The sequence below is a fragment of the Sminthopsis crassicaudata genome, chromosome 2, assembly GCF_048593235.1.
Source record: "Sminthopsis crassicaudata isolate SCR6 chromosome 2, ASM4859323v1, whole genome shotgun sequence".
NCBI classification, from domain to species: domain Eukaryota; kingdom Metazoa; phylum Chordata; class Mammalia; order Dasyuromorphia; family Dasyuridae; genus Sminthopsis; species Sminthopsis crassicaudata.
In genome coordinates, this window is record NC_133618.1 from 6,836,671 (window position 1) to 6,861,670 (window position 25,000).

Below are 25,000 nucleotides of genomic sequence, written 5' to 3' on the forward strand. Positions count from 1 at the left end.
CTGACAGGACTTGTCAGCAGCCCTGAGCCCGCAGGGTCTCCTCCTTTACAGGGCAAATGGCTGCCAAGGTCCAGTGGCTCAAGGCTCCCTCACAGTGGGGGGGGGGAAGGGGAGGTGTGGGGGGGAGACTTTTAGGTATCCAGCCATGTGGTACTCTTCAACAGTGGGCTGGGAAAGGGCACGACCTCGGGAAACTGGGTGGAAGACATAAGATGGCAGCAACTTTATAGATGTCCCCTGAGCCCCCTTGGTCTTTTCTTGAAAATAAGGGTCCTTTCCCAACTCTCTCTCTCTGTCTCTCTCTGTCTCTGTCTCTGTCTCTCTCTGTCTCTCTCTCTCTCTGTCTCTCTCTCTCTCTGTCTCTCTCTCTCTCTCTCTCTCTCTCTCTCTCTCTCTTTTTTTAATTAATTTTATAATTATACATTTTTGACAGTATATATGCATGAGTAATTTTTTTTACAACATTATCCCTTGTATTCATTTTTCCAAATTTTCCCCTCCCTCCCTCCACTCCCTCCCCCCGATGACAGGCAATCCCATACATTTTACATGTGTTACAATATAACCTAGATACAATATATGTGTGTAAAACCAAATTTCTTGTTGCATGGTAAGAATTGGATTCCAAAGGTATAAGTAACCTGGGTAGATAGACAGTAGTGCAAACAGTTTACATTCACTTCCCAGTGTTCCTTCTCTGGGTGTAGCTGATTCTGTCCATCATTAATCAATTGGAATTGGATTAGCTCTTCTTTATGTTGAAGATTTCCACTTCCATCAGAATACATCCTCATACAGTATTGCTGTTGAAGTGTACAGTGATCTTCTGGTTCTGCTCGTTTCACTCAGCATCAGTTGATTTAAGTCTCTCCAGGCCTCTCTGTATTCCTCCTGCTGGTCATTTCTAACAGAGCAATAATATTCCATAACCTTCATATACCACAATTTACCCAACCATTCTCCAATGGATGGACATCCATTCATCTTCCAGTTTCTGGCCACTATGAAAAGAGCTGCCACAAACATTTTGGCACATACAGGTCCCTTTCCCCTCTTTAGTATTTCCTTGGGATATAAGCCCAGTAGTAGTATGGCTGGATGAAAGGGTATGCACAGTTTGATAACTTTTGGGGCATAGTTCCAAATTGGTCTCCAGAATGGCTGGATTCTTTCACAACTCCACCAACAATGTATCAGTGTCCCAGTTTTCCCACATCCCCTCCAACATTCATCATTATTTGTTCCTGTCATCTTAGCCAATCTGACAGGTGTGTAGTGGTATCTCAGCCAACTCTCTCTTCTTAACATCCCAAAGTCTTGTTCTGGAGAAGCTCTCTGTTCTGACATTCTGCGTGCTAAACTCCTTTCACTTTTTATATTCCACAATTTATATTCTGAGAAATCTCTCTGTTCTGAAGTTCTGTGTTCTATGTTCTAAATTCCCTCTGCTTTTTATATTCTATAGTCTATATTCTGGAGAACCTCTCTGTTCTGACATTCTGTTCTAAGCTGCCTTTATTTTATTTTATTTTATTTTTACATTCCATAATTTGTATTTTGAGGAACCTCTCAGTTTTAACATCTCTTTATTCTATGTTCCAAGCTCTCTCTACTTTTTACATTCTATAGTCTGTAATCTGGAGAACTTCTCTGTTCTGACATTCTGTGTGCTAAACTCCCTTCACTTTTTATGTTCCACAATTTATATTCTGAGAAACCTCTCTGTTCTGAAGTTCTGTGTTCTATGTTCTATGTTCCAAGCTCCCAGTACTTTTTACATTCTATAGTCTGTATCCTGAGGGATCTCTCTCCTCAGAGATTATGTTCTATGTTCTAAGCTCCCTCTACAAATTCATACTGAAGTTGAGGCAGGGGCTGGGAACAAACAGAGGGAAGATTTGGTGGGAAAAGCAGAGATCAATGTTGTAAATGTGGCCAATGCAGAACTCAGTGGTTTTTACCAAGTTCTTAGTAGTTTAGAAGAGATCTGGTGAGTCTTGAGGTCCTTCTCCCCTTCACAGTTTCAGAGAGGTGAGGAGATTTGTCCGAGAGGACACAGTCAGCGGGCAGCCAGTCCAACCCTTGCCTTTTACAGAACCGAGACCGCCTGCCCCAAATCTCACAGATCATGTGGAGAGATCCCAGGATAATCACCTGGAAGCCCTCTGGGGAAGGGCGACAGGCATTTGCCAGGCAATACTTTTGATACTGGCTTTCCTGGGCCAGCAAGTGGCAGGCAGTAAGCCTTGAGTTCAAATCCCACCCTAGATGTTCCCTAGTTTTGTGACCCTAGGCAAGTAATTTAATCTCTAGCAAGTTCTCCATCTACAAGGACGGAACTCCAGGGTCTTCTTGCCAAGTAGCCAGGAAGAGCCCGAACCCCGGTAGCACGAGGGAGGTCCAAGAAAGAAAGCTGCTGGCTCCCACTCCTCGGCCTTCCGGGCTGTTGCCATCCCTCCCCTTCCAGAGCCGTCCAGTGCCCTTCTTCTGTCACTTATACCCCCATTCTCTCTATTCATCTCTCTTTTTTCATTCCTTCTCTTCACACGTGGGTAGATACATACATGAGACAGAGATGAGCTTCTACCCTTCAGCTTTCTCCTGCAATTTTCTGTCCCACCCCAGTCTTCTAGCCTCCCGGGGGGGTCTCCCCTTGCTCTCTCAGAATCCTTAGCCTCCATCAGGGCTCACACACATCCCGTGGGAACCTTCTTCTCTGGACCCCCCCCCCCCCAGCTTGTCAAAGGCTGCTCCTTCCAATGGCTTGTCCCAGAGAGGCTGGCTCGAGGTCCCAGGGCAAAACTGGCATCTGGTCCCCAGGCCTCCGACTGGGGGCAGAGTGGCCTAACCCTGGGCCTGGCATCCCCTCAGTGGATCTGATGCCGTGCCCAGGCCACACACACACACACACACACACAGGTGAAGTCCGGCCTTGGACCCAGCCCTCCTCTGGCTCCAGGTCCCATACTTCCTGCCCCACGGCCCTGGCCCCCAGGAAGCCCCTCTGTCCTAATGAAGCTCCCCCTCCACAACCCTCCCTCATAATCCAGGCTCTCGAGCTCTGGCGCCCAGCAATGAAATTGATTTACCGGCCGGTGTTTGGTTCCCGAGCTCCATTCAAAGGGGATTTACGGCTGGGGAAGTCGGCGCCTCCCCTGCCAGCGACCCTCCCTCCGTAAATCTTCCCGATCCGGCCGCCGGCCCTATTTGGGTAACCTTTCGGTGAACCTCCACTTCCTCCTCAGGTACATCACAGGATACCTCCGGGCCCGGGAGCCCGCCCCACACTGTTTGCTGAAAATTCCAGCCGGGCGAGAACAGCTGCTCAGGGTCCTGGGGCCGCCCATGGGACGTCCGACCAGCCGCTCTGCTGAACAGAGTCCACCTTTGACGGGCCCAGCCCCAGGGAGGCATTTACCTTCTGGGAAGGGGGGGAGAGGGGGGCACGGAGGGGAGAAGGGGCAGCTCGGCACCGGAGGGGGGACAGAGAAAAGGGGCTAACGTGCTTCTAACCACAGGGGCTTGCAATCCAATGGGGGAGACAACACCCAGGCCAACACAGCCAAAGCAAGTCTAGAGACTGGCCATAACTTATCTGTTATCTGGGCCTATAACCCTGGTCATGTGCTGGCTCTGCTGACTCACTAGACATTACAGCCCCAGGGTTGTGATTCCCAGGCTAAATTCCAGGAAAATCCCACTTTCTCCAGGAAACCTTCCTCAGACATCTTCATTAGTATTTCCTACTCATCCCCTCTCTAGACTTGCTTTGGCTGTGTTGGCCTGGGTGTTGTCTCCCCCATTGGATTGCAAGCCCCTGAGGTTAGAAACACCGATAGCCCCTTTTCTCTGTCCCCCCTCCGGTGCTGAGCTGCCCCTTCTCCCCTCCGTGCCCTCCTCTCCCTGCCATTCCCAGAAGGTAAATGCCTCCCTGGGGCTGGGCCCGTCAAAGGTGGACTCTGTTCTCAGCAGAGCGGCTGGTCGGACGTCCCATGGCCCTTCCCGTCCCCAGACTCCTCCTTTCTCCCTCTAGCTCTGGGCACAGTGACCGCATCAACATGACCCATGCCTCTGGGAAGACTTTGCTAATCAATTGCCCTTTGACCCCACTTCCCTCCAATGGCTGCCCACAGCCACAAGGCAGTCCTAGCTGGCCACAACTTCCCAAGAAGTCTTTCCTGCTAAAATCTAAGCTGCTTCTGGGATTGCAAAGCCAACCCTTAGGAGAGCGCTAGGCACAGAGCAAGCTGCATTTCTTCATTCATTTACCTGTATTCTGGCATCATGATAACTGGGAAGTGCTCACGGGAGTGTCCTTGTCTCCAAGAGAGGCCAGGTGTAGACGGCTCTGAGCAACAAAGGGCTTCGAAAGGCACCTGTAGTAATTATCAACGTTGCCTGGCCAGCCATGAACCCTGAACTCAAATGAGATGGTGGTAGACTATGTGACCCTATCATGGGGTTTTCTTGGCAAAGTTACTGGAGTGGTCGGCCATTTCCTCCTCCAGCTCCTTTCACAGATGAGGAAATTGAGGCAGACAGGAGTAAATGACTTGCCCAGGGTCACACAGCTAGGAAGTGTTAAGTGTCTGAGAGCAGATTTGACTCATATCCTCCTGACTTCAGGGCTGGTGCTCTATCCACTGCACCACCTGGCTGTCTCCAGTGTTAGTTGCTATTAAGATGTCTTGCTAACCCCATATTCCCAACTTCCCTATTACCATCAAGGACGAATCTCCTAGTCCCTCAAACTCCTGAGCAATCCTGGACTCTTCAGTCCTCTCTCACTTTCTTTCCCCCCTCCAATACAGTGCCAAGGCCTGTCCATTTCACCTCAGCAACATCTCTGGTTCATTTAATTTTTGCAGTATCTCTGGTCAGTTTTACCTTGACAGCATCTCTGGTCAGTTTTACCTTTACAGCATCTCTAATCAGTTTCACCTTTGAAGCATCTCTGGTCAGTTTCACTCTTTGCACCATCTCCTATAGTTTTCAACATCTCTCATAGATTTCACATCTTTAGCATTTCTTACTGATTTCAGCATTGCTTATAGATTTCAACTTTGCAGAATCTCTGTTCAGTTTCACCTTTGCAGCACTTCTGGTGGGTTTCACCTTTGCAGCATCTCAGGTGGGTTTCACCTTTGCAGCATCTCTGGTCAGTTTCATCTTTGCAACATCTCCCTTTTTTCAACCTCTTTAGCATCTCTTATTGATTTCAACATTGCTTGTGGATTTCACCTTTGCAGAATCTCCCTTTTTTTTCAACATATCTCATGGATTTCACCTTTTTAGCATCTCTTGTTGATTTTAGCATTGCTTCTAGATTCACATTTTCAGCATCTCTTGAGTAAGCCCCCTTCTCTCCTCTGACATCACCACCCCTTTATAGCCTCATGCCTGAACTATTGCTTGTTGGTGGGTCTGCCACTTCAAGTTTCTCCCCTCTAGTCCATCCTTCTTTCAACCCCAAAGAGACTTAATCTGACTTGGGCTTTAGGAAAATGTTAATTTGATTCTTTTAAGACTTTGAATGCCAAAGAATCTGAACAAATCCAAAATCCTTTGTTTGGCATTCAAAATCTTAAAAGAATAGAGCTAACATTTATCTAACACTAGGAGATTTGAAAAAACAATTTGCATCTATCTCAATTGAGCTTCATAACAATCCAGAAGGTAGATGCTATTATTTATCCCCACTTCAGCTCAAATTCCACTTTCCATAGACTCTTTTCAGGGGCTTCCCTTTGAGACTACATTTCATTTACTTGGTTCCTATCTTGTTTGTTTGTGTGTGTGTATAAAATACACCAAAGATACATATACAGATATTATATATAATGAACAATGTGTGTGCAATATAGTGTGAAAATATTATATATGTATATGATATAATGATATGATCTAATCATATATGATATATCATACATACAATATACTGTATATATATCTATAACAAATATAGATCTATATAATACAAAAATGAATATATATACACACATGGATGTATCTGTATATATTATACACACAAAAATACATGTACGTACTATGTCTGGTCTATAAAATGTATATATATGTATCTGTGTGTATAATATATATGTATGTATATATTAGTATCTGAATTTTCTATATATTTATTAAAATGGGTGTATATATATCTGTGCGTGTGTATAGAAAATCCCCCATTAGAATGGGAACTTATTGTAAACAGGAGATATTTTTGCTTTTTTTTTTTTGACACCTTCCCTTCCCTAACCCCCACCCCTTTGCTCACAGCGCCTGGTCCTTAGTAAGCATAAATGATTACGGCTTATTGGTAGCCAACAGTAGCTCTGGCAGCATCAAGGCCCAGGAGTAAGGCTCCCTCTTTAACCCTAATCTTAACTCTGAGAAATGCAGGGCTCTGATTTTTTCCAGGTCATTTGGGGAGGCCAGAGGTGATGACCCGCTGACACTCAGTACAGTGGCTGCCAATTTTCTGCCCTCACAGAGCAAAGGGCAGTTCAACCAGAGCAAAATAATCTAGTATCCCCCTTGTGCCAAGCTTCCACTTCCATTTCATTCTCAGTTTCCTTCACATTTATAGAAGAGACACAGAAGGACTCTCCTTTTGGGGCTCCCTTTTGGAATAACTTGCATGTGTCTAGCTAGGATCGTGAGCAGTAAGGGGGTCTGGGTAAGCAGCAGGAGGATCCCATCAAAGCAGCAGCCCGTGGAATTGATCAGTGTTGAGAAAAGTCCCAGAGCCCCAGCCCTTTGCTGCTTGCCAGCAGCATTTTCTGGTAGAAAATCTTGCCCATGTGGAAGTTTGTGAGGTTCTCCTGAAGGGGAGAGAGATTTCTAGGAACCAGAAGCCAGCAGAGCCGCCCCTTAGCTACACAAGTGCTAGAGCCCATTTCCCTGTTGTCATACAGGGGCCACCTGCCAGTGGCTGCTGGGGGTGTAACTCGGACCTGAGGAATGGATCTTTTCCTGTGAGAGGATGATAGTGATGCAAGGAGACTGGGAGGCCGTGGCTTCAGGAGCACAACATTTCCTCGAATCTGTACACATTTCTGAGAGCCTGGGTCCCAGACCCTTGGGGTCTACCACTAACTCTGTGACCTTGGCTGTCTCCTTGGCCACAACTGGTAATCAATGGGAAGAAACTCGCCTTTGGGGGCCTGGAAGCAATATTACTTAAAACCTCCAAACCCCAAGATGACCCTAGGAGCCCAGGGGAGAGTAGTCAGCCATCCTCTGTGGACCCCGCAAGTCCCACAGAGAGACAGGTAGAGGGCTATTAAGCACCTACTATGTGCCAGGGCCATTGCTAACCACTAGGGATACACATAGAATCGAGTAAGATACTGCCTGCCTTTGGTGAGCTTGTGTTCTAAAGGGGGGAGACAGCATCTGGAGAGAGGCCGGGAAAGGGGGACAGATTGGGGTGGGAGCCGGGAGGTCTGGGTTAACGTGGGACAGTATCAGGCACAGTAAAGTGATAACTGACCAGCAGAACGGAGCCTGTGCTCTTACGGCACAGACGCCCCGCTGGGAGGGGGACCTATCACTGTCAGAACAGGGCCCTCTTTTGTGTCCCCGCAGGATGCCTGCCAGTCTGAGGTCACAAGCCCGGCCCCTCGGGGCTGCCGGGGCCCTTCCAGTGTGCTCCTTCCCTCTACCCAGCACATGCTGCCAACCCACCTGCAGGACTATGGACGAGCCCGCTGGCTGGGGGACGTGCTGGCTGGAGGTATCCGTGAAATGACACCCACAGAAGGGAGCAGGAAGGAGGTTCCCACTTGGAGGGAGGCTGCTCAGGAAGCTTCTTCTCTCGGCTCCAGGCCCTGCATCAGCGGGACTCCAGGGAGGAAGGAGGAGAGGATGGAGCCCATCCTATTAAGAAGGGACAGAGATCTGGGAGCACTGACTAGTACACAAGAGTGGGGGTGGGGCGGTTGCTGGAATCCACCAACTCTTCCCTTCGGATTTTCACTAATTATTCACTAATTCGCTCATTTCTATCATTCCTGCACTTCAGAAAAGGCTGCAAACCGGCACCTTCCCATTCCCCTAAGCTCGGTGCCCTCTAAATTCTGCACCTGGGGACAAAGCCCTGCATGCCTCACCTTCGTTACACTCTGCTTAATCAACCTCCACAAATAAACCCCATTATTCTATTCTTGTTTTCTGGAATATGACGCTCCTGCTACTTCTCTGTCAGGAGAACCACAAGAAGGCCGCCATTAAGTTATCTCCGGTTCCGGCCCTGACCTTTCCCTGCCTGGCTGACTCAAAGCAGGGAACACAAGAGCCGCTCGGTCCCTGTGGAGCAAATGGGAGGGGGGAGAGAGATGGCGTGCAGGACCTGAGGGGAGGGAAGAGAAGGCTGAGGACCCCAGGGAACCTCGGACTGCAGGCTGGTGCCGGGACCCTGGCAAGTCTTCAAGGAAAGTGGGACAGAGCCCGTGAGTCACTTGGGCCCAAGTAAAGCAGACTCAAAGGAGAAAAACGCTGAAAAAGAGCGAAAGGCAGGAGCGGAGGCCCCAGCTCCAGGGAGGGAATCCAGAGTCCTGGGTTCCAGTCCTGGTCGTCACCAACTAGATCCAGGCCCTTCCCTTCTAGGCCTGTTCTCTGTAAAATGAAGAACTCGGACTCTGAGGTCTCTCTCTTCGACCCTTCCAAGTCTGGCTTTTATCTGGGCCTAGTCTCAGCTTTGTCACTTTCTGGCCGTGAGACTCTGGGCAAGAACCTTTTCCATCCTCAGCCTCAGTTTCCCTGTCTGAACAATTCAGCCTCAGTTTCCCTGTCTGAACAATGAGAAGCTGGACCCCCGGGTCTCTAAGGCCCTTTCTTTCCTGGCAAGTTTGTGAGCGGAGCTCGCAGTCGTGGTGACAGCCAGGACTGCAGCCGGAGCTCCCCCTCCCAGACCCAGCCTCTATTCTCCATCGGGTGGGTCCCCTCGCGCCTCCCAGCAGGCATCGCTCCAGGGCAGAACTGGTCAGGCGGGACTCGCCGGCCGCCCACCGCAGGCTCAGCTTTCTGGACCCCACCGATGTCTGTACTCTCTCCCCCCACGGCACTTCCCGGTCACCCGGCACCTCCACATCCCGCTGCCCAGCTCTCTTTAATCCCACTAATCTTGGAAGTAAGGAGTGTGTTTGCCTTAGCCTTTAGCACTTAGGAAACTCGGTCCCTCATCCACTCCCTCCCTCCCTCCCTCACTGCTTCTGCTGTCTCATCTATGAGCTGGCGGGCGTTTATCTGCAGCCATCTAGTTATCTGCCCTTAGTTATTGCCTAGCTACTCACCGGGCTGTCTTTCTAGCTATCTATCTATTATCTATTTGTCTATTTATCCATCCATCTATCCATCTCTCTCTGTGTCTGTATCTTTGTCTCTCTTTCTGTTTGTCTATTTGTCTATGTGTCTGTCTATCTCTCTCTTTCTGTCTCTGTCTCTCTCTTTTTCTCTCTCTCTCTATCTATCCTCCTGAATTTCCCAGGCAGACCACGGCAGGGGATTGACCCCTGCATACCCAGGCTAAGCTCCACGTGACCCAGTGACCCCCAGGGTCTGGCCTGTGAGTCATGGGGGCCCATCGTGACCCACCAGACGAAGATTCCTTCGGTTTCCTCCGCTTTGCTGACTAGGAAAGGGCATCTCCGGGTCCTTCCTGTCCCAGCGGCCGTCCTCCGCACTTGCTCTCCACCTCTGGCCATAATCGCTCCTAAAACTGGGTGAAGCTTTCCCAGCACAGTGTGTCCGGCTTCACTCCCTTGAGCCCCAGTTGTGTCTGGTGGGGAGTCCCAGACTGGGCCCTGGATTTGGAGCCTCAGGACCCAAGTCTGACTCCCCAGAACTGCAGAGTGACCCCGCTTCCTCCTTCTGGGCCGCACTTAGCTCGCCCATGGAGCAAGGCCCCCTCCCTTAAATCCCCAGACCCCCAGGAAGCGGCCGATGATCCCCTGAGATATGCCGGTCACCACGCTGCATAGTGGGCTCTCGCTGAGCCCACTGACCCCTCCGGATCATTTTCGTGGTCTTCACATTTCTCCCTCGGCTTTACTTCTTGAGCTGATTTTTGAGTCTGTGCAACCTTCCTATTTACTCAGTTTAGATTTCACCTTTTTTGTTCACCCCCCTGCTCCGGGGCCTTTGTCATCCGGCGTCTCCACTGCCCCCCGACTCTGTGTCCCCCCAGTCTGAGGAGCCTTTCTCCAAGTCATTACAAAGGTGTTCTATAAGCCAGAGCCAAATGGGGCTCCCCGCCCCTGCCCGGAGACTCCGCTCGCCAGGCTTGGGACGGGCCCAAGTCCACCGGACTGCGACCCCGCCGCGGCTCCCTGGGCTCCCGGGAGCGGTTTTAGGAGAAGAAAGGAGAGAAGACGGGCCTTGAAAGAAAGCAGGAGAAAGAGGCCGCCATGGCGGCTCATTGGGTTTATTGGGGAAAAAAAATTCCCTTTTCTAACACAATCCTGGCTCTGCCCTTTTCTCTTTAATTAATAAGCATAATTTCTTTTATATATATATATAAATATATATAAATGTGAACATTTTAATGAATCAGTAGTCAAAATAAATATTTAGCTAAAATGAACAAAAATGGCAAATCATAGAATTTAGTGCTCCAAAAGAAACCAAGTGTCTCTTCTTTTCCTCAAAATAAATAACACCGCTTTAGTGGGTTTTCTGTTGAATTGTTCCCCTATATTCACAATAAATATTTGTTCAACGAGCACATCATTTGAAACCCAAAAACCTCCTAACTTCAGAAAACAAGACCAGATGACTTTGGGGAAGTCATTTACGATCACAAGTAGAAATTTTTGTTGTTGGTCAGTCATTTTTCGGGGGGCTCTGATCCTTGGTGACCCTATTTGGGGTTTTCTCGGCAGAGAGCAGAGTGGTTTGCCCTTTCTTTCTCCAGCTCATTTTATAGATGAGGAAACTGAGGCAAACTGTGAAGAGACTTGTATAGGGCCACTTGTGTTAAGTGTCTGCACCTAGCTAGGTTTGAAATTGGGAAGATGAGGCTTCCCGATTCAGGCCTTGGGACTCCATCCACTGTGCTACCAATAAAACTATAGCTACGTGGTACAAAATGATGCAAGGAAGAATGAGCGTAATTTCTAATGAGTATTGTATCAACGCAAGGCAGATTTGTCTTTTTCCCAACATGGAGCCTGCTCGTGTCCCTACCACTTGGGTGGGGCAGCCGCTGGGGAGTGGCCGTCTTCAACTTTGACCCGGAGCCCTAGCAGGCCCTTCTCCTTTGTCCGCTCTGTCCCACCTGCTGTGTCCCAAGGTGGAAGGGCCCAGCGTTCGCGGTGAGGACGCCGTGGACTGAAGCAGCAGTCCTTCTCCCTTCCTGTGGTCCGGCTCCTAGAAAGGGGCTCATTCTCCTCAGCTTCAGAGGCCAGAGGTGACACCCCCCCCCCCCCCCCCGCCAGAGCTTGAGCCACGGCGACCTTGGAGCCGGGGTTTCGGGCAGGACGTGCTGGCCAGCCTGGCCTGGGAGCCCCGAGAGCGGGCTGCCTGTGGCCGAGCCCCCGGCCGGGAAGGGGGCTGAGCCCTGAGCTGCTCCTGCCCTTCCTGTCCCCGAGAGCCCGGGCCCGCCTGCCGGGAGTTGGACTTCACTTCCATAAAGAAGATTTATTTCAGAAGGTAAAGTCTCCAATGTGCACGGCCATGAGGAGGGCCCGGTCCCTCCCCCGAGCCCCTGGGGAGGGTGAGAGGAGGTTCACGGCTTAGCTGGACCCCCCGCTGGTGTCCCAGGAGCCACTGCCATGGTGGGCCGTGTCACTGACCTGTGACTCGGGCTCTGAGGACACAGGGGCTCCAACTCCCGGTGGGGCCGTGGGGAGCTTCTGAACCGGAGGAGGGCACCTTGGCCCATTGCTCAGAGGCAAGGGAGGGAGCCTGAGCCCCTGACGCCCAGGGGGGGTGACCTAGAATCTCCCCCCCCCCACCCAACAGATGAAAAGAGCAGCAGCAGAAAGGCAGTGGGGGCTCAGTCTCTGCTGCTTCCCAGACCCAGGCAGGGGGCGGGGGGTCCCAGAGCCCCCACGTTAGGGGAACCGAGGGCTCCATTCCTCTGAGGCGGCCTGGGGAAGCGTGGTGGGGAGGCTGCTCTTCAGGGAGGGGCTTTCTCCGGCTGCGCCCAGGGAAGGCTGAGCCTCTGTCCTCCTCCGTGGCCGCGATCCCCGGGCTGCTCCGAGGACACAGCGGTGAGATGGGGGTCTCCCTGTGGGGGGCAGAGGGAGGGGGAGGAGCAGACAGCTCAGCACCCCCTCCTGCAGCAGCATCCTGGGGCAGCCGCCCATGTTTCCCCGAGAAGAGATCAGTCCGCCTCCTTCAGCGCCCCGTTTGTTTGAGCCTCTCGGTCTTCCCTGTGTCCTTTCTGCTAGAAAGAGTGCGTCCCTCCCCCACTGTCCCCAGCGATGGCTCAGGCGGGCCGCCGCTGGCACTCATGGAAGCCTTCATTGTGCCACGAGCACATGCTCCCACCCCAGCCACACGCCAGCCCTTGCACATCTGCCCCGGCGCCCAGGGCGGACTCCAGGAGCAGGCTCTTCCCTTGGCAGCCTCCAGAGACCCCGGAAGGGCTCTCAGTGCTGACAGTCCTGGGGCCAAGCAGCTGGAGGACTGACGAGCGGTGTCCCGGCCGTGGCACCTCTGAGCGGGAGCTCCGTGCGGCAGAAGGCGGGGCTCTCCTTCCTGGGCGGGGGACGATCCTGGGGTCTCCTGGCGGGGCCACGCCTTTGTCCGGTCTGCTGGCAGAGCCTTGAGCTGGGAGCCCCCCTAAGTGGGGCAGAGGCCGAGCTTTAGCCCGAGCCCGGCTGCAAATTGTAACCTGGCCACGTGCCGGCAGCGATCCCGCACAAATCACGGCCCCTTGGGGTGAGCGGCTTGGGCCAGTCCGCCAAAGGGTCCTCCTGCTCTGATCCCTCCTGGGGTGGGAGGAGGGAGGGGCGCTCGAAATCTGACAGCCAGAAGAGACCCCAGACAGGCCCTGCCCCACCCAGAACCCTCTGCCAGAGGCTGCTAGCCCTCGCCCGGACCCCCCACTGAGGTGGGCAGCCTGGACGCCAGGTCTCAGCCAAACTGGACCGCCGGCTGCCCCCAGGGTCACTGCCCTGGCTTGGTGGCATGAAGCCCTGCTCCATTTATCTACCTATCCATCCATCCATCCATCCATCTATCTATCTGTCTGTCTGTCTACCTAGCCATCCATCTATCTATCTATCTATCTATCTATCTATCTATCTATCTATCTATCTATCTATCTATCTGTCTACCTATCCATCCATCTATCTGTCCATCCATCCATCCATCCATCTGTCTCACAGCTAGTAAGTGTTGGGGGGTTTGACCCCAGGTCTCTGTGCCTTCTGAGACCCCTTAGTCTCCCTCCCAGCACTCCGGGGGGGGCAGAGCCAGGTTGGTCCCAGGCCCCCTAACTCCAGACTGAGGCTCCTTTGAGTGGCCCCCGCTGCCTCTGGGGGACCCCAGGGCGGTTCGCGGAGCTCCCCGTCACCTCCTGCACACTTCCCGGCTGCTGCTGCGGCTCAGGGGCCTGCCCCGGCCAGGAAGGGCGGGCAGGAGAAAGGGCTCCTGTGGGGACTAGTCTGGCACTGCCCGGCACCGGGTCCCCGGGGTGGGAGAGGCCCGGCAGGGCTCAGGGAGAGCCAGGGCTGTCTCTGTGCCCTCGAGCTCGGCCCGGGAGGCTCAGAGAGGGGCCCTGCCCACGGGCTGGGGCGCAGCCAGGACGCCACTGCACCCATTACCTGGTAATTGAGTCTCCCGGACCCCGCCGGGCCCGGCTAATGGGATAATTGAGGAAAATGAGTGCGGCAGAAAGCGGGTTTGGGGTTAGCGTCTGGGTAACTGTCTGACCTCGGGCTGCGCTCTGGGCCCAGGGTTTGGGGAAGAGCTGGAGAGGGAGCGGAGGGCGGCCGGCCCCACCCGGAGATGGAGAAGAGGAGGCTCAGGGCCGGAGCGGATCCAGTGTGGGGGAGAGGGAGGGGTTCGGGCTCAGGCCACAGGGGGAGCTTCCTAATCGCCGGCGCTGTCTGAACTGGAGCAGGCGCTTCTGGAGGCGGCCCACGGGGGGGGGGGGGGGGGGGGGGTGTGTCAGCCTCGCCAGTCAGAATCGTGCGTTAGGTTCCAGGTCAAGGTGCCCGCGGGGGTCTGGGAGCGCTTCTGGGTGGGGAGGAGATAAATAACTGCCCTGTATACCACCAGCCTCGCGGAGCGTTCGAGAAGGAAGCCCCTGTGGGGACCCTCAACCCGAGCCCGATCAAGGAGATCAGGGACTTGCTTTGCATCGTCCCAGGGGGACACAAGCCTCTATTAAGCGCTTACTGTGTGCCGGGCACTGCGCGCTGGGGATACACGTGTGTGTGTGTGTGTGTGTGTGTGTGTGTGTGTGTGTGTGTGTGTCTCTGCACATACAGGGCCCCCCCCCCCCCGTTTTGGGAAGGAAGCCTTCTGCATCTGTGCTCCCCAGCCCCCTCGTGCCCTGCCCCTCCCTGCGGCTCAGTTGGGGGAGAGGCACTTTCCAGGACCCCCCCCTTTCTGCATGAGTGGCCCAGCCATCTGCGTGCTCCCTGGGGAGCTGGGGAGGCTGGGGAGGAGAGGCCTGGGAGCCGGGGAGACCGAGGAGGCAGAGGAGGAGAGGCCGGGGAGCTGGGGAGGCCGGGGAGCTGGGGAGGCGGGGGAGGAGAGGCCGGGGAGCTGGGGAGGCGGGGGAGGAGAGGCCGGGGAGCCGGGGAGACCGAGGAGGTAGAGGAGGAGAGGCCGGGGAGCCGGGGAGACCGAGGAGGCAGAGGAGGAGAGGCCGGGGAGCCGGCCGAGGAGGCAGAGGAGACCGAGGAGGCAGAGGAGGAGAGGCCCGGGAGCTGGGGAGGCCGGGAGGAGAGGCCGGGGAGCTGGGGAGGCTGGGAGGAGAGGCCGGGGAGCTGGGGAGGCTGGGAGGAGAGGCCCGGGAGCTGGGGAGGCCGGGAGGAGAGGCCGGGGAGCTGGGGAGGCTGGGAGGAGAGGCCCGGGAGCTGGGGAGGCCGGGGAGGAGAGGCCCGGGAGCTGGGGAGGCCGGGAGGAGAGGCCGGGGAGCTGGGGAGGCCGGGAGGAGAGGCCCGGGAGCTGCTGGACACGTGAGCGGCTGCTCCGCCCGGAGTGGATCAGACCCACTAGTGCCCAGGACCACGTGAGCCGGGGCTGCTTTATGAACGCCAGTGACCTTTATTGTAGCTGCGAGACACGCCTGGGAAGAAGGGAAGGGACTTTGGGAAATGGAGGTGCTGCGAAAACGAAGATCGGTCACATAAAAAATTAAAACGATCCATAATATAAAGCAAAACAAGTGCAGAATGTCAGAGAGAGAAAACCCTCCTAAAGCCTCTAGCAGAAGGGCCCCCCCCCCTTCGAAGCTTCCAGAAATGTCCCCTCCTTCAGTCTGGGGCTTCCCTGAGTGTGTGAGGTGGGCTGCGTGCGCACTTGGGGGAGGGGCCCCCACGGCTCAGACGGTCTAAGCTTCTAAAGCCGGTTCTCCTGGGCCGGGCTCGATGCTCCCGCTCCCATCAGAGCCGAAGGTGAACGGCCCGATTCCTGCATCTGGGCCGGACCTCTGCTCACCATCGGGGCGGCCTCCCCGGCCGGGACAGGGTCACCTCCTCCCCGAGCAGGCCGGGGGCCCGTGGACAGCCCTGGGGCCGGGGGGACCCCGCGGCTCCCTGGGTAAACAGGCCCTGGCGGTGTCAGGACCAGGCCGGGGGCCGTGGTGTTTGGACGTTCAGAGGCTCCTGGGGGCCGGCTCAGGCCCAGCTGCCCGATAAGCTGACGGCCGTCCGTCGGAGTTACGGAGGAGCCCCGGGCGGACGCTGATGACCCGGCCCCAGCTTCCTCCTTTCAAAGGAGGGCTGTCGTGGCCGGACAAGTTTGGGTCTTAGATTTCAAAAATAAACACTCCTCCTCCTCCCGGGGATGGGGGAGCGAGGGGCGGCCGGGGCAGGAAGTCTCCCACGGAGGGACCTTCCCAGAGCAGCTTCCAGGGGACGGCCACCCACGGAGGCGGGACCGGGTGGGGCTGCTGGCTCCCTTTCTCAGCAGGGAAAACTGAGGCTTACTGGGAGGGGTCACGAGGCCCACTCGCAGACCCACAGCCCAGACGTGCACGTAACAGGAATCAGATCCCCCTTCTCCAGGATCCATCAGTGGGCAAGTGCTTATTAGGCACCTGCTGTATGCCAGGCACCAAGCCGATGGTACGGAGGCTGAACAACCCCTGTTAGGGCTGCTGGGGAGGGTGTTAGGAGGGTCTGCCTGAGGATAAAGGCAAAGTCCGAACCCTCGGGCCCAAAAGCTCAGCCCTCCAAGTGTCGGAGCAGGGAGACCGGGCCGGAGTCTGTGTGAGAAACCCAAGGCCCGGTGGTTAGTGGGCGACAGAACCAGAACGACCGGCAGTGGGGCGGGACACCCGAAAAGGGAGGCAGGTCGGGCTGAGAAACAGCACCAGCGCTTCCCCGAAGCTCCGTCCTGGCGTGGCAGCCCCGTCCCATGAGCCTCAGCGGGCACCGCACTGACCCCCCCCCATGCCATGGAGAGCAGTGAGTCCTCCCCTTCTCTTGTGGTCTCTGGGGCTTGAGAAAGGGGTCCTGGGGAGCGCAATGAGGACAGGGAAGGGCCTGACTGACTGAGGAGGATCTGCGGGAGGGAAGCTGGGGTATTTGAAGGGGCTCATGTCCCCTGGCCTTAGTTACATGACAAATAGGTGTCTACCAAAGAGGGAAGGAAGGAGGGAGGGTGGGAGGAGGAAAGAAGGAAAGGAGGGAGGAAGGAAGGAGGGAGGGAGGGAGGGAAGGAGGAAGAAAGGAGGAGGGAGGGAGGGAGGGAGGGAGGAAGGAAGGAGGGAGGGAGGAAGGAAGGAAGGAAGGAAGGAAAAAACAGAGAAAGGGAGGGAGGAAGGAAGGAGGGAGGGAGGGAGGGAGGGAGGAAGGAAGGAGGGAGGGAGGAAAGAGGGAGGAGGGAGGAAGGGAAGGGAGGGAGGAAAGAGGGAGGAGGGAGGGAGGGCAGCATCCGGAGGCTGTCCTGTGGCCCTGCTTACAGGGCTGAGCTGGTCTGATAAACGAGGCCCTGAGCCCCGTGTCCCTCTCACACGGACCTCTTGCCCACAGATGCCAAGGACCAGGACACACGGGGCTTCTCCTCGAGGCACCCCCATTTTCTGCCCCCACACCGGGGGAGCGGGGACGGGAGTGCATCGGCTGCGGCAGCCAGAACAGGGAGGGGAAGGGAAGCCGGGGCCTGGGGGCTGGGTGAAGAGACCCAGGGGGGCCCAGAAAACCACTGAGATCTTGGGGGCCCTGGCCCAGCCCAAAAGGGAGCGGCTCGCCGGGGGCCATGGACACAGGGCGGGAGGCAGGGGGCTCATCTGCTTTGCAGATTTGGGGTGTTCGGGCCCCTCCAAGCCCTGGCCCTGTGTCCTGGGCTCCAAGCCCCCCAAGCCTGCCACTCTGCACTCTGGCTTCGGGGGCCTCCTGGGCCCTCCCAGCGCCCCCAGGCCGCGGCCCCCGTGCCCCTCTCGGTTGGAGGGATCGGCCCTAAATTGCGCCCGCTGACAGCTCGGGCCCTGCTCTATCTCAGGCCCGGGCCCCAGCTTTTTCCCACCGGGCCGCTGTTTGTTTTTCCCGACGTGCTGATTTATGGGCCGCTTTGTTCTTTATCTATTTGCCCAGATTTAGGAGGCCCGGAGACTTGGGTTTTTCAGAGTTCAGAGGATCCTGTCAACGCCTCCCAGCCAAAGGTCAGCCCTGCCTTCCCCTAGTGAGGGCCCAGTGCCCTGGGAATCCTCCTGGCCCGGAGAGGGAAGTCCTGGTGAGAACCCCCCCAGCACAGGGGCAAGGACAGGGGCTCTGGCTCGAGAGGCCCCTCCCCGAGCACGGGGCTGATACGGCCCTGAAGGTCACCACTCCCCTGCCACACTGCAGCCTTCCGTGTTCTAAGGTCCCAGCTCGGGCCTCTCCAGCCGGTCCTCGAGGGCGCTGCTCCTGACTCTGGGAAGGAAGGGCCCTCGGCCTCCCGGGTCTCCCCTCTGACCCCGTGCCTCGCCTGTGATCAGCCCCGGCCCACAGGCCTCTGGCCCTGTCCTCCCCCACTGGCTCAGCTGTCCGGCCAGATCACCTGGAGCTGGCTCGTTTTCCTTAATGCTGTGGGCCTCTGCCCACCCTGGCCCTTGCCCCCCCAGCAGCTGGAGGCGAGCCCCCCGGTGCCCACGGGGTCATGGACATTTCAGGCAAACAAACGGGCCTGCGGGTCCTCCCAGAAGAATAAACAGGTAGGAAGGCCCGTCAGCCTGGAGATAAGTGAGGAGACCAAGAGTGGGACAACCCTGGAATCCCCGCAGGGCTGGGCCCACCTCGGACAGATAAGGCCCCAGGCCCCCAGAGGTGAGCGGCCGGCCCAAGGTCAGCCAGGAGGCTGAGAGTTCTGGGGCGTCGGGTCTGGGCCGGGGGCACACGGAGGCCTGCCCCGACCTCCAGACCCAGAGGCAGCCGCCGGGACGCAGGAACATGCGGGCAGTCACAGCTGGGCGTGAGCCGGGCCGAGAAGGGCTTAGAATGCTAGGAACGTGCAATAGATGCTGTGGGGGCACCTAGAACAAAGGGGGGGAGCCCTGGGGTAACAAGCCTCACCCCATGATTTGACCAAAGGGACTCCAAGAGGCCTGGGATGCCCCTGGCCCAGTCACTGACCCCTCGGGGCCCTGAGACTGGGCTTGGGAACATGGGCTGAGCTGTGTTGGGAAAGCCTGGCGCAGCGCCCGACATTCAGCAAACACTTAATGATTGTTCACTAATTATTGATTGGGGGAGGGAGCTATCTTCTTGGAAGTTCTTTTCACCAATGAAACCCCTGGTCCAGTTCTTACAAAAGAAAGTATCCAAGAAGAAATGTGGGTTTGAGCCCCACTTTATGCTGGTCTTTATGACACGCCACTTAAGCAATTAGTGCCTCAGTTTCCCCATCTGTGAACCAAGTACTTAGACTAGGTGGCCCCGGAGCCAGTCAAGAGCTAAACCAGTGCGCTAGTGATAACTGGTGTCAGGAGCTAAGCAGTGTCCTAATTTAGGTATGTACACATTAGGTGATAACAGGTATCAGGCCCTAACCAGTGTCCCTGCTGGTCACCTCCTTCCCGGGAGGGAATCACGGTGGCTCCTGGAGGAGGTGACGGTGGAGGAGCCTGGAAGAACGGGCACAGTCCGCAGGGGGTGTCACTGGCCTTTGCCATGAAGCCTTCCCCCTGTGAGCCCCCGGCCAGGCCGTTGTGGCCCCTTTTATATGAGAGAAAGCTGGAGTTGGGAGAGAGGGATCTGGGCTGGACGCCGGCCGGGAAGTGTCAGGGATCAGGGGGATCCGAGTCCGGCGCTCCCAGGAAACCAGAGGGAAGGTGGGTTTTATCCTGCCCTGAGCCTGGAATGGGGGGGGGGGGGGCACAAACACGAGGGTCGGGGTGGGCGGCCAGGCCGCTGCTCCTGGCAAGACCCCGAGCCCCGGGGGCAAGCTGGTGATAGAGGGCCGTAGCCGAGCCGAGGGACTTCTAGGGATGCTGTGTGGTCACGGCAGCACTTATAGAGCACCTACTGTGCGCCGGGCAGTAGGGCAGGTGCTCTACAAATAGCAGGCCTTGGTGCAAAAAGTCCCGGGCTGCTATTGGTCTGAGGAACCGACAGAGGCTGGTGACCGGCCAGTTCTCTCCTCCTCCTGCTCTGAAAGTGGGAATAAAATCCCACCTCCCGATGGGGCCCCTTTTACTCCAAAATGGAATATAAACTATGACCCAGCCCCTCCAACGTTTCCGGTGCCCCAGCTCTCTCCTCCGATCACGGCCCCGGGTCCCCTGCTCCCCCTCCCTGTTCCGCCCCTTGTGCTCCCCGCTTCCTTGGAGTGGCAGCTGAAGGTGCCCCTTCCGCAAGAAATGTCTTCCACGATTTCAGTGTCGGCCTCTTCCCTCTGGGGTCCCCCGAGTGTCCCCTACTGCGGCTTGTCTCCCCCCCACTCCTTGAGAGCAAACACTGCTTTTGACTTTCTGCACTCCCAGAGCTTAGCCTGGCACACAGAAGGTGCTGGAGAAATGTGCGCTGGCTACGTGACCAGGAGCCAGGTGAGGGATCTGGGGGGAGAAACGGAGGGATTTTGGGGGGAGATTTGAGGAATCTGGGCGGGGTTGTCTGATGAGACTTGGGGTTGGTGGTTGGGGTCCCACAAGGAAGAACGGGGGCGCAGGAAGTGCTGACTTTGGGGCCTCCAAGAATGGCGGCAGCCTCCACCAACACGATGGGAAGGGGGGGCTGCGGGGGAGAGCAGGCCCTGCTGGAGCTGGGGAGGGGGGAGGACCATGGACAGGCCGGCTCAGAGCCGTGGTGGGGGCCGGGGCCCTCCGGACAAGGCCCTTCCACAGACTCCGGGCTCAGCTCCCACCATCCGCCCCGGCTGCCTCCACCCCTCCCGGGCACAGGCCTGGCACCTTGGCACGGGCGCCCGCCGGCAGGGAGAGCCCTTCAGAGAGCCAGTGCCCCGGAGTCTGAGGGGCCAGGGCGGGATGGGAGCAAACATGGGAATTTGTGTCCCCAGGCCTGCAGGTATGGACAGAGGGAGTGGGCCCAGACTCCTCCCCTCCCCGTGGGAAACTGCTCCAGGGCCACGGGGTGGGGGATGGAAAGCACAGGACTGGACGGCTGGCACCCCCCCTCGGGCTCCAGGGAGGAGGCCCCCCCCAGCCCAAGGCACCCAGGAGCTGCGACCACCAGGCGGGCCTGCCCCTGACCACGCACCCGGGCCGATGGACTGCAAAGCCGGCCGCCCTTCTCCCTGGCCTCTCAGGGAGAGCCTGCCCTCCATCGGGGCGGCCGAATATGGTGTCCCTGCCTTGTGTGGACAGTTCTGGGCTCCCACGTGACCCTGAGCAAATCACAGAAGAAGTGCTGATCTGCAATGGTGAAGGGCCTCTCCACTGTGGGACTCCCCGCACTCAGGTCCAAAAATCAGCGACAGAGGAGACACGGAGACAGAGCTGATTGGCTTTGGGCCGCGGTTCTGGCCCGTCGAGGCCTCTGGGGATCCTGACCGGTTGCTGCCCTTCCCCGGGAGAAGCCCCCGGCGGTCCCTGGGTAAAGCCCCAGCACTCGCTTCCGGCCAGGTACCGAGTCGGCGCTGCGCCCGGGAGCGGGAGGGAGGGGGCGGCTCCTCCGCCGCCAGCCCGAGGACGATCCCTCGGGTCCCGGCTCCGGCCCCTGCTCCCCTCCCCCCTCTCCCTCTGCCGCGTGCTGCCCTGGCCCCCACCCCATTCACCAGAGGCTCCTGACGTCTCTCCCCGAGCCCGGGGTCAGAGGCTGCCCCGGAGCCAGAGCGGGCGGGGGGGCGCCGCCCCCACGGAGGCTCGCGGGCACCCCGGAAATGGCTGGGCTGCCATTCCGCCCACGGCGGCCGCCCCCCCCCCACGCTGCCGGCCGGACAATGGGGGGATTCAGGCCCGAGAATGCACCCCGCGCTCCCGCCCGCCCTCCATCTGCAAGGCTAATTCTCCCCCGGAGCGTCCTCCCAGAGGCCTCTGGGAACCCGGCGTCCCTCCTCCTCCAGGAAGACCCCCGAGGGCAGCGGCCCCTCAGGCCCGCCAACTCCAGCCGCGAGGTTCCCTGGCGCAGTCTCCGTGGCCCCGGGGGGAGGGCTCACGGCTGGGGGGCGCTTAGTCCGGACCGGGCTCTCCCTGCGGGACCGGCCTGTCTCCACTGTAACTCCCTAAGCTTTTCCCTCCAGGAGGGCAGTCGGGGGGGGGGGGGGGGGGGGCGGCAAAGAGCGCTCCCCCCCTTTCCTGTCTCTGTTTCATACACACAGTATAAAACGGTGGAGGAGCTAGTGGGGTGGGGGTGGGGCGGGAGGGGGGCTCCGGGGCTTCCTCTCTGGGGGGCTTAGCCAGGACCCCGCTGCAGGGGCCGCAGCCCGGAGGCTGCCGGGACTCCCCGCCCTCAGAAGTTCCCGTAGTAACGGGAGACGCCGCGGGGAAACAGGGAGGGACCCGCGCGCTGAGTTCGAATCCCGCCTCTGACACACACATGGCCGCGTCCCCGAGCCTCAGTTTCTCCCTGCTAAAACCTCCCCGTGTGCTTTGAGACAAGAGCGGAGTCTTCCCAAAGCCCCGCGGTACTTAGAAGCCACCTCGGAGTCTTTGGAGACTTGTCCGCACAGGAGGCGCCTCCTTACACCAGGAGAAACCGAGGCAGCGGATGGCGGGCCGGGCTGTCCACAGGCACCAGGGGTGAGCGGGGAACCAGAAGCCCAATCAGAACCCGGGGATCCGCCCCTCCATGGCGCTCCCTAGCTCCTAGCAAAGGGCTGGGCCCTCGGTCTGTGGGGCTCCCCCTTTCCCTGCCCCACCCCGTCCCCTCTGGGCTCCGGGGACACACAGAACCTGCGTTCTAGGCTCTGGTTCTCCGGGGACCCGCCGCAGCCCCATGTTCTCAGCTAATGACCCGGCCCTGCGTTCCCTGAAGACCCTCCCCAACTGCCGTTCTAGGCTCTGGTTCTCCAGGGATCCTCCCCAGCCCCCCCCCCCATGTTCTCCCCTCAGCCGCCACTCTGGGCTTGTTCCCCGGAAACCGCCCGGAGTCCCCTCCCGCTCTTCCGTTCTGTGTTCTTCCCTTCTGCCTTGGAAAGACCGTTCTAGGTTCCAAGGCCCCTCCCCCATAATGGGTTTCAGGAAGACCCGGGTGCGAGTCCTGCCCCAGGCACTTTTGGACCTAAGGAAAGAGACTCTTGTCGCTTCTGGGAGCCTCGGTTTCCTCGGAGATCCCGTGCTCTCCTGGGCCAGGGAACGGGCCCAGGCCTCCCCTCCCCCACCCCTTTGCCGAGAGCCCCAGGGGGGTCCCTGCAGGTCCCCCTGTTTTCTCTCAGCAGCCCTGCTCCTGAATGGGCCCACTGTTCCCTGATGACGAGGTCACGCCGGCCTGACCCCTGCCAAAGGGAAGAGGCGCCTCCCAGGCCTAATCTCTTCCACCTGTGGTGGGCCTGGTGGGCCAGCCCCGGCCTCCGAGCTCGGAGAGGCCTCCACGGAGGGGGCCGGACCCTGGAGCAGGCGGACGGGCTCTCCGCTCTGAGCCGGCAGCGGCCCTCCTCTGGGTGGAAGCAGTAACTGACAGGGAGCTCACTACCGGCCCGGGCGCAGCTGTTGGAGCTCCGTGCCCCACGCTGCTTGTCTCAGAAACCCACGTTCTGGCCTCTCGACCTTGGTTGTGAAGACCTCCAACCACTGGGGTGCTCCAGGGAGGACTGGGGAGCCACAGCCTGGGGGTGAGAGCAGGCCGTGGCCTGGGACCGATGACGAGGAGGAGGAGTGCTGGATGGCAAGGGGCTGTCCCTTATGAGGAGTGACTAAGGGGCGGCCTGCGTGGTGTCCAGAGGAGGAAAGGAAGGCTCTCCACCTGGGGGGACGTGGATCCTCGGGTGAAATTGTGGGAGGACACGGAGGGGAGGAGTCCCACAGAACTTGGGGGAGGAGTCCCACAGAACAGGCGGACAAGGATGGGCTGCAATCTGTGTTGCTGGAGGGACCATCTCCATCGAGGAGACCCCAAATCCACTGGACTAATTGAGCAGAGTATAGAATGGGAGCTGCCCCTCATTCAGTGTCCCCCTCCCCCCAGATTCATTGTCCTGATGGCCGAGGGTAGCGCCAGGGGCGGTGGCCGCTATGGGCGCCATACGCATGGGGGGGGGGGGGTAAAAGCGGAGGGAAGGAGGTCCGGCTCTGGCTGCCTCGTGCAGGAGGGTGCGAGCCCCCCCAGGGCGATGTCCGCCATCAGCCCCGGCCCCGCCCAACTTCAGGAAAACCCGCAGAACATCCCGCGGGAAAACCAAACGCCGCCATGTTGTCCCAGGATGGCGGAGCGAGCTCCCCTCCTACCAAAGCCCACCTGAGAGCCCGGGGCGGTTTGGGCTCCAACCAGCCCAGTCTCGGGGGGCTTTTTATGAGCCTCGAGCCCCACAAAACCCCCCACAAACACCCGTGGGCGCCCCGGGAGCACCGCACAGCACCCCCCCGGACAGACAGGGGCTCTCTTGGGCCCCTGGTCTGGGGCGTGGCCGGGCCTTTCCTTCCCAACTGTGCGGAGCGGGTGAAAAATGAGGCTGCTGGCCCGGGAGTCTCGGGGAGTCAGAGGGGCCTTCCTGCCGGGCCTCCGGGAGAGCAAGGGCCCTTCTCACGTGGGCAGCCCCGCATCAATCACCCAGGCCCGCTAAGGAAGGGCTGCAAGCGCGGTTACTTGGAGCCGCTCCCCACGAGCGCCCGGAGCCCTGTTTCTCCGGCACAGATCGGCTGTGGGGGCTGGACGGCAGGGAGAGGCCGCCGGCCTTTGGTTTTGGGCCCTGGGGCCCGGGCCATCCCCTCCCGGCCATCCGTAGGTTCAGGGCCGAACAGTGGGGAACAGAAGGGAGGGGGAGGATCCAGGGTAATGAGAGCCGGGAATCTCCGTGGGCCTCGGGTCTCCTGCCCCCCAGGAGCTCGCCCAGACTCGTGACCCGGGAGGGGGAGGGGGGCCTTGGCCAAAGAACACAGTTCCAGACCCGGCAAGGACTGGAGAACATCAAACCTGGAACATCCCAGCTGACGGCAGTTGCTCCTACAGCCATTTCACAGATGAGGAAACTGAGGCCCAGGACCGTCTAGGGGGCCCCAGGGCACCGCAGCGGAGCGATCTGAGCCTGTTTCCCCCCCTGGGGCCAGGAAAGCGGCCCCCCAGCTGCTCCCGAGGCTTGGGAGGAGAGGGGAGCCGCCGCTGAGGGTGGGGGTCCCCCGGGTGCTTCCCCTGGCTCCCGTGACCCTCCCCCGAGCTGCACAGTCTGTCCTGTAAAATGGAAGGCCCCAAAGGCTGCTCGAAGACCCCGCCTGCTCCCTTAATGCCCTCCGGGGAGGGGGAGCTGCCGCTTCCCAGGACGCCCATTCCACACCGGGACGGCTGCGGGC